Source organism: Hemicordylus capensis, chromosome 3 (assembly GCF_027244095.1).
Source record: "Hemicordylus capensis ecotype Gifberg chromosome 3, rHemCap1.1.pri, whole genome shotgun sequence".
Classification (NCBI taxonomy): domain Eukaryota; kingdom Metazoa; phylum Chordata; class Lepidosauria; order Squamata; family Cordylidae; genus Hemicordylus; species Hemicordylus capensis.
The window spans coordinates 289,402,738-289,421,082 of record NC_069659.1 but is presented as its reverse complement, the minus strand read 5'-3'; the positions used below and the strand labels follow the sequence as shown (position 1 = coordinate 289,421,082).

The 18,345-nt window shown below is 42.9% G+C and overlaps 1 long non-coding RNA gene across 2 annotated transcripts; it reads right to left on the bottom strand.

Annotated features, from left to right (window-relative positions):
* Positions 1–1,620: 1,620 nt before the first annotated feature.
* Positions 1,621–8,436, bottom strand: LOC128352511 (uncharacterized). 2 transcript variants are annotated; one of them, XR_008320457.1, is made up of 3 exons: positions 8,381–8,436; positions 4,016–4,201; positions 1,621–3,179 (listed from the first exon to the last, which is right to left on the bottom strand). It is a non-coding gene; the product is annotated as an uncharacterized LOC128352511 (long non-coding RNA). The 2 variants fall into 2 exon arrangements; XR_008320458.1 differs by having other exon boundaries at positions 4,099–4,201.
* Between the last annotated feature and the right edge of the window lie 9,909 nt (positions 8,437–18,345).

Here is an 18,345-nt window from a genome sequence, read left to right as displayed (position 1 = left end):
TAGTCACCAAGAAAACAATTGGTAACACACTACACCATGAAGGACTGAAATCTTGCAGTGCCCGTAAGGTCCCCCTGCTCAAGGCAGCACATGTACAGGCCCGTCTGTAGTTTGCCAATGCACATCTGAATGATCCAGAGGAGAACTGGGCGAAAGTGTTGTGGTCAGATGAGACCAAAATCGAGCTCTTTGGCATCAACTCAACTTGCCGTGTGTGGAGGAGGAGGAATGCTGCCTATGAGCCCAAGAACACCATCCCCACCGTCAAACATGGAGGTGGACACATTATGCTTTGGGGGTGTTTTTCTGCTAAGGGGACAGGACATCTTCACCGCATCGAAGGGACGATGGACGGGACCATGTACCGTCAGATCTTGGGTGAGCACCTCCTTCCCTCAGCCAGGGCATTGAGAATGGGTCGTGGATGGGTATTCCAGCATGACAATGACCCAAAACACACAGCCAAGGCAACAAAGGAGTGGCTCAAGAAGAAGCACATGAAGGTCCTGGAGTGGCCCAGCCAGTCTCCAGACCTTAATCCCATAGAAAATCTGTGGAGGGAGCTGAAGGTTCGGGTTGCCAAACATCAGCCTCGGAACCTTTCTGACTTGGAGAGGATCTGCAAAGAGGAGTGGGACAACATCCCTCCTGGGTTGTGTGCAAACCTGGTGGCCAACTACAAGAAACATCTGACCTCTGTGATTGCCAACAAGGGTTTTGCCACCAAGTACTAAGACATCTTTTGTGAAGGGATCAAATACTTATTTCCCTCACTACAATGCAAATCCATCGCTTACTTTTGGGCACTGGGCTTTTGAGGGTTTGTTTGTTGTTATTCTGTCTCTCACAGCTACAATAAACCTACCATTCCAATTATAGCCTGGTCATTTCTGTGTCAGAGGGCAAACGGACAAAATCAGCAGGGGATCAAATACTTATTTCCCTCACTGTAAATGTTGATGTCCTTTAAATTGCCAGCCCAGGACATGCCAAACTGTTTCTCAGATGACTGGAGAATTCCTACGTTCCTCAATTTGGAAGGAGCTCCTATGAAGTCAAGAGCTCCACCAGGGCAGGCAGCAAAATTTGGTTTCTTTCTAAAGATAAGAGCAAGCAACCAGAAAATCAAATCAATAAATCAATCAACAAGAAACAATTGGCAGAGGCCAACTGCGCGGGCGCAGAGGTCTCCAAAATGGCCACCATGCCAGAGGAGGAAGGACCGAACGGGTTGAAGAGCTGATCGCAAGGGGCAGTTTGGGCAGTAAGGGAGGCTGGTGGGGGGAGGTGGGCCTCCGTGGAACACCCCTGCCTCCACCGCCTTGAGCAACTCCTCCGGAGGGGGTAAGTTTAAAAAACACTTTTTTTAATTTGGAAAAACAAATCGTGAAGCCCCCCCTGGACCGGATCGAACCGGGGGGATTCGAGGAAGTACCGGACCGAACTGGCACAGTCCTGTTCGGACTCAAACTAAGCCAGACAAGCCAGTTCCGTGCACACCCCTAGTGGTGAAAGCAGAGTAATGACTCCTTTGATATGGCTCTGAATATGTGAGAACAGTAATATGCAGTGCCCTCTTCTGATAACTCAACTATTTATTGCTAAGAACTTACTTGGAAATGCACAGTACATAAATTTAGATGGGAAGGGAAAACCTAAGCATAATATTTGTAGGCCATCTTTAGTTTCTAGCCCATCTAGTCCTCTAAATGGACTCTTAGGTCCGTTCAAGCCCCTGAGAAGATTGTACAGGCCAATCATTCACACAAGCTTTTGTTGAAAAACTGCAGCTGTTCCCCTCACTTCTTTCATGTGGCCTTCTGATCCTGAGGCTATATAGGTTCCCTCTCTATAAGGGCAGTACACAACAATGCACACACATGATGGCTCTAGGACACATACATGGTGACACTACCCTCATTCTGCTACTAGAGGAATGGGAATCATCAGCCTATGCTCTGTCTGAACTGGCAGGTGCTTGTGCATGGTGGGGAAGTAGTAAACCCTGAAACCTAAGGCAAGCCCTCATCAGTTCCAGTCCAGTGGCCTCTGTTGAATCCCATCTCCAAGAATGTAGCATTCTGCCCAAGAATCATAAAGCAGATCATGAAATGGTAAGAAAGACAGAGAAAGGCGGGCTCAGTCACAGTAAAACTGGGCTCTAGTATTCCACAAGAGCACTGGCCCACCCTAAATTTAATAAGTGCCCATATTTCTAGGACTGGACACCTGATGTAAGATGAGACTGTCAGAATTGCAAGTTTGACAAAACAATTCAGAACTTATGCCACATAATATCAATGCTACCTATAAGGCCCATCCTATGAAACTGCCTCATTTTGTGACCGTTGGTCCATCTAGCCCAATATCACCTACTCTAGCTAGCAATGATTCTCCAGGATTTCAGGCAGAGAACTTCACTATCATCTTCTACCTGATCTTTGTAACCAGAGATGCCATAGATTGGATTTGGGACCTTCGACATGCAAACTCTGAAGCTGCTAGAGCAGGGCTGCTCAACTTTGACCCTCCTGGAGATGTCTGCATACAACTCCCCAAATCCTTGACTATTAGCCACTGTGGTTGGAGATGATGAAAGTCGTAGACCAAAAACAGCTGGAAGGCTGAAGTTCAGCAGCCCTGTGTTAGAGAATGTAGACTGCCCCAGAGAGGGAGGGTTTTATCTTTCTTTCTTTAATGCAACACTCCTGCAAACTGCTGCTTTGACTGTCAGTATATGCCCATGCATTTTGTACTTTGTTCACATCAGCTATTTGAGGGTCACCATCTAAACCCTGAGAGAGAAATCTGTAATTAGGCAGATGCGCAATCAGCCATGAAAGAGTCCATCAGAAATACACTCAAGTTCCTGACTCTAGTCTAGTCCCATCTGTACTTATCCTGTGGGAAATAAAATGGCCGGCATCTAATTTCTACTTTTTCCTCAATCTGCTTCATGATGGGGCCCTCATCACCCAGCTCTGCGTAGAAACATACAACCACATATATTATGACATAAGGCAGTTGTCTCTTCTCTGTGATGCACATGTGTCGTCCAATTTATGAGACTCCTGTGAATTATCTGGCAGGCAATGTTGTAATGGAATATTTAGAAAAAATAGTCTACATCCTCCTGTGGTCCAGAAAGCATTTGTTTTTGCTGAAGAGGTTTTTAAATGCTGCAAATTAAAAAAAGAATGTCACTGATGCTTCCAAAGTAAACCGTTCAAAGTGCAGCTGCCAAGTGACTTTGGGGTGATCATAAACTTTCCACTTAAGACAGAAATACTGCTGTAGAGATACCTGGAGGATAGCAGCTTTGCAGATCCCTAAAGACACATTAAACTCCAAGACTCTCTACCATAGGGGGGAAATCGATAATACTCTCGTTTATGATGGACAAAGTGATTAATGAAATAGAAAATGAATCACTCCTTTTATTCACTTAGACTGAAGTCCTGCACATCGTTAGGCTGCTTAAATCCCTTTGAAGTCATTGGGAGTTTAAAAGCCCAACAGTATGCAAAATTGCAGCGTCAGATGATACAGTAAAATTGGGAACTGAAACAAAGGGATTTCTGTTTGTGTTAGATCATGTGTCACAAACATCCTCACCAATGCCAGAATCTGTAGTACATTCATGCTTTGCCCATCCCACAGAAACTAATTAGAAATTTCAGCTGAATTCCCCCAAGTGTATAAAAGTACAGCACTGGGTTCCACACTGGCATTTAAGCTGATAGTTGGCACGGCATTGTTGTTAGGCTCCAGATGGTACTATCAGTATAGGAAGACTTATGGCACAATTGGTTCCTGAAAACTGTTTTAAGTCAAAACGTCTTAATTCACAACTGGTTTCCCCATAGGAAACAATGTTATAACTGTGGGCTTGATTCCTCAAACAAGGCCAGATGCCCTATTTTTTTCTGCTGCCATCAAAGTTGATGGTGTGACTGTCATAGATGTGCAGATATGCAGCAAAGAAGTTGGTGGTGTAGAAACAGAAGTTGCTCACCCTGCCACCCACTCCCTTCTCAGTGCCTTTCTGGTTTTTTCTCATTTTTCCATGGAAGGCAGTGAGGCAGCTGGGTAGCTCACCTCCATCTCTTCTTGCTCCTGGTTAGACAGGAAAGGAACTGGTATGTGGGCTGGAAACCGGCCAAGCTGTTTCCCGCTCTTCATCATAGCACAGTAGCTGAGCCTGGAGGAAGAATGAGAAGCAGCAGCAGTGATGGTGGTAAGGAGCCTCTTGGACAGGTGAGTCAGCCACCAGGACTAGGCTCAATGGCAATGTGAGCCAGAGCCACCTCATCCTCATTTAGCCCATGCACCAGAAGCTGTCAAGCAGAGCCTCCCCTCCCATGATGTGTTCTAAAGCTGAAACACAGTTGTGAAGGTGGAAGAAGGTACCAATTTACCATTATCTTAAGTGCTTTTGTCCTCGCTCAGAGCATCTTAAATGAGGACTTCCTGTACAATACCTGGAATGGGATCAGTTGTGCTTAGGTAAGGAGTCTATCTCTGGATAGGTGCTAACCAACCAACACACACACACCCTCCAAAAAAAAAGTTGTTTAAACTTAGGAGGATGTCCACATGAAACTCCCAGAGTTCTTCTTAACGAGTTCCATGAGGGATGTTGCTGAGACAAAACCTTTCAGGAAAATCCCAGTGCTCACACAAACAAGCATGGCCACCCAGCCATCAATCCCTTGTGTTTGTCTGTGCCTGTCTCTCCCAGTGATGTGTGTAACCCTATTTTCTCATTTTATTTTCTCATTTCTCATCTTATTTACAAGGCCTGCCTAGTATTTTTATTTTATATGTTTATTCCATTTATTTCTAAACTGTCATAATACTAAATAAATAAAATTGTACTGAATAGATATAGGATTTGTATGTAAGCATATAGTTCCATTATCATCAGCAGAAAAGAAGATATTAAAATTGGATACTAAAAAGTGAGTTAAATGCAATTGTGATTTAAAATGCCTCTTGATTTGAGCGTAGTTATTGTTTGCTGGATATGCAAACATAGCCACTGGATTAATTTTATCATATTTATTTCCCAAGAGAAAAACCGCTTTTTCAGCCTAGGAAATTTTAAATTGGAGGACAGATTTTCTTCAGAGTGGGATATACAATTGAAACCTATACAAATAATGGAGATGTTCATTTATACCAAGTGAATAAAATAACAGGAGCTGTCATTTGTCAGGAGTCTGTGTGTATTATACAAACAGACCCTACAACCGAAAGGCATAAAAATGTGCTTCTATATTGACAACTTGCCAGTAGATGTGATGCTCAGATATTTACTGAGGTTACTAAGTAAATGTAATACTAAGATATTTACAGAATCCTACTATTGGCTGACATCCTGACTAAGGCTGCGGTGCACAATGGGAAGAAGTACCTGTGCTGCAGAAAGCTTCCCATCTACTATAGTACTGGTGCTCATGGAGGGGCAAGGGAATTGTGGACCGAATTCCACTGCATGACCCTCAGGTGCATAAGAAGTTGCCTTATACAGAGTCAGATCATTGGTTCATCTTTGCCAGCCCTGCCTGAAGATAACCAGGAACTGAACCTGGGACCTTCTGCACCCAAATAGATACTCTACCACTAAGCTATGGCTGAATCTCCAAAGGGGATATCTTACAGCACTCACGTGTAGTCACCCATCCAAGTGCAAACCAAGGCAGACTCTTCTTAGAGTCTGCCTTGAGGACATTTCATGCTTGCTATCACAGGACCAGCTCTCCTCTCCAATGTTTTTGGGTGGTGCAGGACACTTCCAAGGGAAGAGGAGATTGGGAAATATTGCCCCCTGTGCATGCCATTGCCATATCTGCATTTGTAGAAGACTTCTACTGCACAGGCATATTTCACCTAGTGCATGTGCAGCCATAGTCAGAATGTCAGTCAGTGACTTCAGGAGAGTCTTCCAGTCTTGTGTGGGTAGATTGCAATATGTCATTAAAATCAAAGAAAAGAACTTCAAGCCAACTTCTGTAACCAGGATTTGAAGTCTGCTTGACAAAGCTGGCAAAATCTATGGTGGAAGTAGGTAACCAGCATCGGGAAACGAATTTGGATGGGTTCAGACATCATGCCAAGCAGGAATGCTCACTTCCCACAATCTCCAGTTCCTCTTGTACCTACTTGGTAAGTATTTAAAAGTGATTGTACTTAAATGCAGTTGTGCAAACCCACCCTAAGAAAAGCAACTCATGGAAGAGGTTTAAGCATCCCTCCCCCTGTTGATTCTCTGTTCAAATGTGCAGTGTCTGCAGGGTGTTTTTCCTTGCACACAGATCTCAGAAGGAAGCTTCCTCTTCTGTAACAACTGGTTTAACTCTAAAAGCATTTACTCACTTATTTAATGAGGGATTCACGGGATTGACCTTGGACTGGAACAAGTAAAGCCTGTGCTTTACCTTGGACTGGAACAAGTAAAGCCAGTGACCTGTATTACAGTACAGTCTTGTACCTAACTGGCAAGTACTTATAAGCAGTTGTATAAATCTACCCTTATTAAAATTGCTCTCCTGGACCTGATTTTCCCTGATGAACATTTTAAATTAAAAAGTGAACTGTAGGGAAAGTTGATGTGCCCCCTTCCCATCTGCCATTCTGCTGCTCCAAAAGCATCTTTCCAAGACTGCTTTTAATTCTTAAAAAAAGAAAGTTACATCTATTTGCATTGGAACATAGGAAGTTGCACCATACCAAGTCAGATCATTGGTCCATCTAGCTCAGTACTGTCTACACTTACTGGCAATGGTTCTCCAAGGATTAAGGCAGGATTCTCTCCCAGCTGGGCCCTACCTGGAGATGCCCGGGAGTGAACCTGGGACCTTCTGCATGGAGGCAGATGTTCTACCACTGAGGCATGACCCATGGAGTTCTCTTACATTAGAAAGTGCTAACACAGGGTTTCTTAACCTTGGGCCCCCAGATGTTGTTGAACTACAACTCCCATCATCCCCAGACATGATCTTTGTGGCTGAGGATGATAGGAGTTGTCATCCAAAAACATCTGGGGGCCCAAGGTCAAGAAACTCTGTGCTAACGTGTAATCACCCATCAAAAGGCAAACCAGGGTAGACCCTGTTTAGATGATTCATGCTTGCTACCGCAAGACCAGCTTTCCTCCTCAAGTACATGTAACATCTAGTTTGGCCTTCAGGTATCAGAGCTGGAAAATCCACTCTCTGCCTGAGAGGTGCTGCCAGTCAGCTTCTTATATCCTCACAAATAACTGTTCTGTGATAAATTTCTGTTAGCTAATGATTTCTACAAAACAGAACCATTCTTCATTTTAGCATCTAGCTCAATAAGAATAAATGTGTCTAATTTCTTTGCCATATCTTTTTCCCAGGGTAACCAATCACTGATGGGATATTGCTGGAGCTCTGCACACACATTTATTTCAAGAACGGGCCATTAATTAGGAAATGTTTCATTTGATTTGTGCTTTGTGAACCTGTCTCTGCAAGGTGGGGGAAATGGCCACACTGGGATTTCTAATCTGGTAATAATGATACATTTTATCATGCTAATGATTTACTTTCCACTTGTAGATCTTTCCTTGGTTGTCATGCCAAGAGCAAAAAACACTTGCATATATTTACAAATATTCTCACAAATTACGACTGTGACATATAGAAGCTTGGCTTTCTATTTGCCTAGATACCAGCGGTATTCACACAAGACAATGAAAATACTATAGGGTTGCAAAATAGTTTTCATTTAGTTTAAAATCTACTTAGAAGTGTGTGCTGCTCTTGGCTTCCACCTTATGAGAGCCTGCCTTGGATAAAAATGGCAGCTACTGGGTGGGTGGGGAGGGGAAGAGAGAAGTAGCTCCCCCCCACGTGTCCCCCAATTCTGTTTCAAAAATATCATATGTAAGACACAGATCACCCACCCCTAAATGCTCTTTGCCCCATCTGTGCACCCCCCATTTCTTTCTGGTGGGAGAAAAAGGCATAACCATTGTATTGATATTATCACAAGTTCAGCCTTTGGTTGGCTTACTCAACAGAATGATATGACCTTATCATACCTCAACTTGGCTATCCAGTTTCTGATGAAATATGGTACAAGCTTTTTATACAAGGCCCAGCCTTCAAGATATGCATTAATATCAAAGAGAATTGACTGTATCAGTGATATCTGATTCCCTATCACTTGATACAAATGACTGTATCAGTGGTATCTGATTCCCTATCACTTGAGTCAGACTGATGATAATATTGAGGATATGGCAAAGTGGAAAACAAAAGGCTGATTTTTGCATATTTAGTGGGCTTGTCCCATAACTAAGGGTTTTTTAAAAAGAAACTTGCCCTGTTGATGTGGTGATTTCATCTACCTGCTCTTGATCTTTTGGTGATATTGCTGGGCTATGTAGACAGGGATGTCGGACCTAAAAAATGAGAAGAATTAGTGTGGAACTTAATTACAGCTGCATAGATTTCTTGTGGCAAAGAAATTTCTGGTCCATTTTTAAAAGAATGGCTAATGAAACTGTGAAGGGTAGTAAAGGTGACTAAATTGATAGAAATTATTCATTTGAGACAGACAGAAGGTAACGAGCTCCAGTAACAATGGTTACCACTTGCTGAGTTCATGAAAAATAGATAGAATTTTTAGACATTAATAAATGCAGCAGAATCTCAATGGTTTGTTAATGAAGATTGCATTTTTAGAGCTACTGTATAAATTTTATAAATTTTAGATTCACAATTCTATGTCCTCCTGGGTTTTGATATGTGGCCATGTATATTATGTATTGTGGTTTCTTCCTTAATGTGACGGTTTATTTTCCGTATGTATAAATGATCTTATGCCTCATATAGTGTTTTTATATGCTTGCTCTTCTGTGTAACTGATGTATTTATAATAGAATGTAATGCAAATAAATTAATCCAAGATATGTTCACTGCCTAGCCTCTGGAAAAAAATATCTCAGTTTTGAGTCTCAAAACAAATCCTTATCATTCTCAGTTATTCCTTCACTCTTTTGCAACCAAAATCTCCACACTACTATTCATTTGGCCTACAGAAGCCAGAAGTACATGTAGTCCATGCATTCATTTGGCTACCTTCTGCTAACATAAATGCATCTGCCAATTGAGAATAATACTTGATGCATCTGATGATGCTCCAGTCCACAAAAGCTTCTGCCATGGTAAATCTGCTAGTCTTTAAGGTGCCACGGGACTCTCTTCTTTAAAAAAAACAACAAAAAACATTAAGAGCATTCATGCAGTTTTAGAGCTGAATTTCTACACTTTTTAAGGGTTTTAGAGTTTCAAACCAGAAATTTGATTTAGGGTCAAATGATTCCAGATTAGTTATACAAGCATAGTGCCTACCTCACTTTGTGCTGATGAATCATTCATACACTAGTTTACTCAGGCAATTTCTCTCAGTGGTTTGTGACAACACAAACCAGTATAGGCTATTCACAAAATATTCCCATGATTATGTTGTTAACTCTTTCTTATTTGTGCTGTATGTCTGCATCCCTAATGATGTTATTACATTACTGTTTATGACTGACTTCTTTGAACTAATCAGAAGATGATGCTATAGCTACATATAACTGAACAATGCACTAATATGTCTTTTGCCAACAGAGTCATAACTATGTTCTATGTTAAGCAAGTGGGACATGTCCCTCCTGGAATGGAGCCTGACAATTCTGATCCCAGGGTTCATGATACGAAAACAAGGACACTTCTTGGGGCTCTCTGAACACCTTCCTTCCACTCAATCCAGACAATCTATTTATCCAGCATGCAGCACCTCATGTAGTTACGATTTTTATTATCAGTGAGAACTAGGATTCATCAATCCTCTTCTTTTCCCATTCCCTCAAGAGGTGTCATGAGTAGCTATTAATATTAACATATTGCCTGAAGGAAAAAGGAAAGAGGGAGGGAAGGATCCAATCCTGGTTAACAATTCCTGTTAGATGCTGGTTAACTGCAGTGATTGAACCAGGATTGCCCAGAAATTCCAGTTCTCATGAAGCACTCCTCAGGAGCGTGCAAGGCTTGCCCATTGCAATTAACTCTTTATCCACAATTATTCTGTTTATGAGAATGTGGCCCTAAGAGAAACCAGAGAATACTCACTAAAGTATTGTATGTTAACACTGCAGCATACTAACTGCTAAATTCCGAGGCTGTGAAAGCAGCCCCAATAGGAATGTCTAATGTTATACCACTTCTAGAAGATATACCCATTCAGCTATTTCTCCAAGAAGAATGCTACTCCACCAGATGCCTTCTCACTGACTGTACCTGTCATGTGGATGATACAGTCAAGAGAAAATTAAAGAGAACACTGAAGAGGAAGGAGAGGTCTCTAAGGGCCTAGATTAATACGATGTGGGTGGTCCATGATCAGGATCTTGTATGTTTCCACCCTACTGAGCTAATAGCACTTGTGAGGAGGAGGTGGATTTAGATCAGGGAAACAATGCAGGTGGAATGAATTAAACACCCTTTCCTCAGAGTCACCTCCCTGATCTTCAGAGAAGCCATATGGGGCTGCTAATTTTGGTTTGTTTGTTGGTTTGTTGGTTTAAGTGTGAATTTCTTGCATCACATCCAGTTTGTCTCTAAGAGATGCAAAGCTAAGCTCATGTAGGGAGCCATAACTATACCCTTACATAGAGGATAAGAAAATAGGGCATAATCCATATAGGGATTATGACCCATAGAGGGTTGCACGATCCTCAGGAGCAGATTCATAAAAGTGGAAAGGGCTTTTGGGATGGGAGAGATGTGAAAATTGCTCCCTCTCTACCTCTGCACCGGGTGCACTACACAAAGTAGCCTTTAGTGTAGGCATACGGAAGGCTGCTTGTGGATCTGCAGCCCTCCTTCCATCACTGGAGGGCTGTGTTGGATGCCACATAATAACAATAACAACAATAACATCAAAGATACCTCATGAACATTCTCAAATATGTAATTATTACAAGTATTATTAAATATTTGATCTGAACTTTAAATGTTGGGTCAGACCAGTTAGATCATTTGGCAAAACAGCAACATTAAGGATTTCTTTGTCATGTGGTTGAGTTCAACATGATGTATATATTTTTGGTTAAATTCTATCTAATCTGGACAACCTATCTGCATCTTCTTTCCTTCATCCATCTTCATCTCCTCCCCCTATACCACATAAAGAAAATTTTTGCCCATGAAAGCTAAAATGAGCTTATTCTTATGGTACATGTTGCCATTTTTAGGGAATGAACTTCCAGTAAAGTATTCAAGCTCTTGGAAACTTGGCCCAATGACAGATCGTCCCTTATTTATTGCATAATCCTTAAAGGGCTAAAGCAGAGGCTAGTCTTGTTCACAGTCTCCCAAAGGTCTCTGAATACCTCACCTGAAATATGTCACTGCTGTACACATTGCACGTAGTTTTGACCTGTGCGCAGAGTGACTCTGTTACTGAAACAATGTTGGTAATTGGTGCTTTCTAACTTATGACCTTCATAAGAGAAAGGTAAGCCGATTCCAACCTGTGCTTCAGGGTAAGGCAGGTGGTGTCCCTCAGGCCTTGTTTGTATGTCATGGCTGTCAGCCTATGTGCCCTGCACCCATATCAGTTTTTCCTCACAGAGCCTTGATAAACAGCACTCATAAAAGGCTAAGAAATTTCTTCATCCAGAATGTGTCTGAATTATATGTGAATTTCAATCTTTAAACAAAATGAAAAAGTTTAATGAAACAGTCCCCTTTCAGACCTCCAAGAGAAGAGCCTCCAGACAAAATTAGATTGAAGTACATAAATTCTTAATTTGCAGTAGATAATGTCTACCAGATGATAGGATTGGGAGCATGAGTGGAAAACAGATTTAGAACAAATGTCATTCAGCAGTTTTCATGCAGAGAATAATTAATGAATTGACCTCAGGCGGTTTTGTCAAATCAGGGCAAAAACAAAACAAAATCCTACTGAGGTCATTCAAAAGACACTACAAAAGATGGCATCCTTCTGGAACCTGACTGTCATAAGCATATTTGTATAAAGTTGGGAAAAGAAGCCTAACTTTATCTCCGAGCCGGAAATGCATGATGTGATAAAATTTAAAACACTCCCATGGGGCTTGTCTATAGTGCAGCCTGTTGCAGCATGAGGTTGTATGCACAGGGCTGCTCAGCTTCATCCCTCCAGCTGTTTTTGGACTATAACTCCCATATTCCCCAGCCACAGTGGCCAATAGCCAGGGATTATGGGAGTTGTAGGTCAACATCTGCAAGACGGCCGAAGCTGAGCATCCTAGTGTTGGATTTCAGGGCTTGCACAGACCAACTGATCCAATTAATCTTCAAAACAGAGGTTGCCCTGTGAGTTGGGGGACAAAGAGATGCCATTGTTAAATGTTTAAATGCTGTATGTATCTGAATTGAAGATGACTCTGAATTTAAGATGACCCCTTTTAAAGCAGATGTTAAATACAGGTTATACCTGCATTTACTCAAAAGGACAGGACTCTGCATTTAAGATAACCTCCTGATTTCTAATATCAAAGAACATGGGGAAAAGCTAGTCTTGGATTCAGGTAAACAATTTAATAACAATGTATCTGACCTAGGATCTGCATACAATAACTGCTCAGAAGTTGCCTTTCCATGCTAATTGAATGTGTGGAGGAACATGCCATCTAACATGCGCCCCCCAACACACACACTCTTTCACATCTGCTGGCCATACCACTTGGGTGCTGGCGCATTATTTCACATGGAGAGACTCTCCCCACATTATCTGAAACCCTGGACAGTCAGAGCTACAAATCACACAAAATAATCTTCCCATGTTAATCATTGCCCTTTGTTGACAAATTCTGACTGTGCAAAACCCAGGGTGTGCATCAGCATGGGAGGCCAGTGTGCTCCCATTATCTCCTCGGTACTTTCAGTACATGCACAGGTTGGGTAATATCTGCAGAGGGCTTCAGTGAAAGACTTTTTTCTCATGTGGAAACAGTAAGCCTTTTGATTTAAAAGCTGGGGACTGTTTTCCAAAGCACAATTATATTTTCCTTGATTTGAAAGACATTCCCTGAAGCAATACAATATCAGGGTGTTCTTAGCAAAATACCTAGACACTTGTCAGGTACCACAGGAGTTCAGACTGTGAGCTTTACAATGAGTCAAGCAATGCAGTTCTCTGCTTCATGCAGTGCACTTCTGGAGATGAGGGCTGGAATCAACTATCCCCATCAGGATACAAGCACTAGGGATGTGCAAACTGGCTCAAGGGCAAGCCGGTTTGCCACTGAACCAGGCCTGTTCGATGGCTCACTCTTGAGCCAAACGGGGCCCGGTTTGGGTTGAGTCAGCTTGACTATAATCCGAATCCCATCCCACCCCCAGGCCTGGCTCAGGGATTCTAAATGAGTGTGTTTCTTTAATGAACTCACCGCCATGTCCGGGTCATCCGGCAGCCCCCAGCAGTCTGCCATGGCTGCAGGGGGTCTCAGAGGTTCCTCCTGCTGGCTTCCCCCCAGTCTTGGGGGGGGGGGGGGGTTGAGGCTCATTTTCAGGCATTTCCAGCCCTGTCCCAGATCACAGTGGCCATTTTGAAGGCCGCCATGCATTTGCACTGGCCATTTGTGTGCCCGGGTTGTAACCCAAGCATGAAAATGACCAGTGTGCATGCACGGTGGCCTTAAAAATGGCCACCATCAGCTGGGAGAGGGCCGGAAAGGCCCCAAAATGGCCTGAAGATGATGGAGGGGAGACCCGTAGGGGGAGGGGGTAACCTTCTGATACACATCCCTGCGGGCACGGCAGCACCCCCCGGATGCCGCGGTGAGTATATATATATATATATAAAAATCTGAGCCAGCTCGAACATGAGCTGAGCTGGAGAGTGTTTAGGGGTGTGCAAAACTGAACATGCCCGGTCTTGTTCAAGTCCAATCCAGACTCAAACCGAACCGGGCAAACCGGTTTTGTGCACACTCCTAACAAGCACCAGTGCTCAGAATCTTCCTGTTCCTGAGAATCAGGTGATTCCAGTCAGCCAATCCTGTGCTAATGCCTGCTCTAAAGCTCCCCAATATGCTGCATCCCCTCAGTTTAATTGGGGTCAAACTAGACATTGCATGATTGGGACTTATGAGCTTGTTTTCTAAAATGTAAATAGCAGCTATGTGGGGCCTCAGTCTGGATCAGAATTGTGACAGGAGACTTTAACCCTTTGCCACGGCCATGGTGTAATGGCCGAGCCTGTCACAGCCCTCACACTCAGTAATGATTCTGAATAGATGCTGCGGAGGTAGGACCAGCACTAGCCCCAGCCCTGGATCATGATAGAATCAGAGGAGGGAGAATCAGAGGAGGCAAGGCCTGCAGTAGTCTCACACCTGGATCATGACACCGGACAGGAGCTTGAGGGGTCCCTGGGGTCCCCAAAGGAGGCTCCCTTGCGGCCTGGGCTGCCTGAGGCAGTACCCCCCGATTCTAAGCTCATTACAGAGCTGGCCTCCCCGACTGCAGCCCACCTCCCAATGTCTGCATGCCAGCACCAACAACAAGCCTAACAGGAGCAGATAGACTGGAAGGGGAGTGCCAGGCTCCAGAAGGCTGCCTCCTTAAGGCTTCCCTTCTTCAGGCGGGGAGTTGAAGCCCAGGAGAGGTAGTCTGGGCTCAGCAGTACTTCAAGGCTCCGTCTGATTCTGAGTGGCACTGGGTCAACTTGTTCCCTCGGACATCTTCAAAGTCCTGTGAATTTACCTTTGCCTCAACCCCACAGGCAGCCAGGACAGAACACATTGTCCCAATGTGCAGATTTGCCTCAGGAAGGAAGCTTCCGTTTGGAAAAAATCTACTGAGCCAACAGATGCTTGCTTGGTCAGCAGTACAATTTTGAAGGGATAAAACATTAGTGCATTCCTACAGGGCTTAGCAATGGATTTTTGTAAGGCAATAATTTATTTCTACTGTACCTTGATGGCTGGTTAAATGGTAGGAAGCACATACACTTATAAAGAACCAGATGGTGGACTGAGCCTGAATTCGGAAAAATAAAATGTCTCATTTTATAATAAGTACATCTAATAAGTGCATATAATAATGTACATCTCATAAAATGTACATTTTATTTGATTATCTGGCAATAATCAGCATGGTAAACCATATATGTTAACTGTAGAATATTTTATTTTCATCCTTACGAAACATTTTATCAACTAAATAATTTTGCAGATTTTCATCTACAATCTGGCCTGAACCTTTTTTTTTAATGTACATTCAAAATGATTCTCATTTAAACAAATAAATCTAAACAAATAAATCTGCATTTTTAATATAGTCTCCCTCATTACAGGACTATTTTTCTAGGAATATTTTATATACATCTGCATACTTTAGCTTGAATTTATTATAAGTCATATACCTTTGTTCTTAAAATTTTTCACGCAGCTAATACTTCATTGTTAACATACAACCATTTGACTCTCAAGGTCATATACTAGGAAGCCCAAAACATTACTTTTTTAAAGTATGTTTTCCTTCAGAATTTCAATCAGCTGAGGAAAGAATACCAGCAAAAATGCAGTAATGGCAAATAAGACCATAATATAGCTTTTGTAAGTGTGTTCACAGGCTTGGAAAGCTCTTTCGCTAAGATTTTGTTTTAATGGTACATTTAACTAATATCAAGTTTCATTGGAGACTCTGAAAGCACACAAGGCATGCATATACATACTATTAAAATGCTTCTGGACAGGACTTGCTGCAAAGAGTACTAAAAAGCAACTACAACCTAAAGACCTATAGCTAAGAATTTTGGTGATAAATACCTACATACACGACCAGCACCCAGCCAGAATTCATAGAGCATGGGCGAATCTTCTCCCTTCCCCTTCTAAATCTTGCTTTCCCCTATGATCCTAACTCCAAACTCCTCCTTCCTACTCCCTATTCTACTTCTTTGAAGATCCTAACCTCCAACCCCACTTTCCCCTCTTCCTTTTACATACATTCCACTTTAACTTCCAGATCCTGTTCCTCAATCTTGCACTTTCCCCCATACCTCCTGATCACTATCCTTATAATCGTCCATAAATTTACTTTCGCCTGCCGACCACTTATTTCCACCAACCTGCATCTCTGTTTTTTCTCTCTTCTCCCTCTTCCTTCATTCTAGGGAATGAGGGAAGTGAGAGGAGCTACTCCCACAATAATTGTACATGTCCCACAATACTCCCACAATAACAGTGCATGCCCCTCCTCCCTTGAATCAGAATTTGGAACCATCAATTACCTGCTGTGATGTTTTAAATGATTTTTGTGTGTGGATAAAATCTCTCGTATTTGGGCTGACTCCCAAAATTATTGTAGAGTCTAATGCAGAGGTGTCCAGCATCTCCTCTAATGTGGTTAGGCTGGATCAGTTTCTTGATGATGTGAACCAGCTGCTTGAAATGATGCAACCTACCACTTGTTCTCTTGACCCTTATCCAACATGGCTTATACTATTGGGCAGGGATATTGTTGTTGAAGGCCTGGTAGAGATTATAAATATTTCTATGAGGGAGGGCAGGATGCCTCCTTGTCTTAAGGAGGCAATAATTAGACCGCTTCTGAAGAAGCCTGCATTGGATCCCTCAGAGTTAAGCAACTATAGGCCTGTCTCCTACCTTCCATGGTTCGGCAAGGTAATTGAGAGGGTGGTGGCTTCCCAGATCCAGGCAGTCTGGGAGCAAACTGATTATCTAGACCAGTGGTTCCCAAACTGGGAGCCTCCAGATGTTGCTGAACTACAACTCCTATCATCCCCAGCCACAGTAAATTGTGGCTAGGGCTGATGGGAGTGGTAGTTCAGCAACATCTGGAGGCTCCCAGATTGGGAACCATGGATCCGAAGGTGGCCAGAACCTAAGGGGTATACTCATGAGTCAAATGGGCCATAACCCAAAATTTGGCTTTTAAAAAGCCAAATCTGGCAACAGAGACTAGACCCGTTTCAAACTGGCTTTCGGACAGGCTATAGGGTGGAGACCGCCTTGGTCAGCCAGTGAATAAGAATACAATGAATATTTTTATACCACTTCAACAAAAGTTCTCAAAATGGTTTACATAGATATAAACAAATAAAATGTCCCCAAAGGGCTCACAATCTAAAAAAGAAACATAAGATAGACATCAGCAACAACCACTGGAAGGATGCTGTGCTGAAGCTGCTAAATAAAGATGAATCACCACTTTTTAAAAGGTGCCTCTTTGCTCAGTTAGCAGGAGAATTGATGGAGGGACTGTGACTCAGTTGGTCCTTTTTGATCTCTCGGCAGCTTTCAATACTATTGACCATAGTATCCTTCTGGACGGTCTGAGAGGATTGTGAGTGAAAGGCACTGCTTTGCAGTGGTTCCACTCCTACCTCTCAAGCAGGTTCCTGTTGCTTCTTCAAAATCTGAACTTTTATATGGCATCTCCCAGGGTTCCATACTGTCTCCAATGCTTTTTAACTTCTACATGAAGTGGTTGGGAGAGATCATCAGGAGATTTGGTGCATGATGTTCATCGGTATGCTGACAACACCCAAATCTATTTCTCCATGTCAACATCATCAGGAGAAGGTAAAACCCCCGTAAATGCCTGCCTGGAGGAAGCGGTGGTCTTGATGAGAGATAAACTGAGACTGAATCCAAATAAGATGAAGGTACTTATTGTGCGTGGTCAGAATGCAGACGACAATTTTGATCCGCTGGTTCTGGATAGGGGGTCACACTTCCCCAGAAGGTACGCAGTCTGGGAGTGCTTCTGCATCCAAATCTCTCCCTGGGGTCTCAGGTTGAGGCAGTAGCCATAGGTGTTTTCTATCAGCTTCAGCTGATATGCCAGATGTGTCTGTTTCTCAAAAGAGTAATACATAACATATGCTGGTAACCTCCAGACTTGACTACTGCAATGCGTTCTATGTGAGGCTGCCTTTGTACGTAGTCCAGAAACTTCAGTTGGTACAGAAAGTGGCAGCCACGTTGGTCTCTGGGTCATCTCGAAGACACCATAGGTATTACTTCTATATTAAAAGAACTACATTGGCTACCAATAAGTTTCTGGGCAAAATACAATGTGCTGGTCAGTGGTTATAACCTATAAAGCCCTAAACATCTTAGGCCCAGGATTTTAAAGAGAGCATCTTTTTCACGATGAGCCCCTTTGCCCATTGAGATCATCCAGACAGGTTCATCTGCAGTTGCCACCAGTTCATCTGCTGGCTACTCAAGAACGGGCCTTCTCTGTTGCTGCCCCAAGACTCTGGAATGCACTCCTTGCTGAGCCTCCCCATCTCTGACAA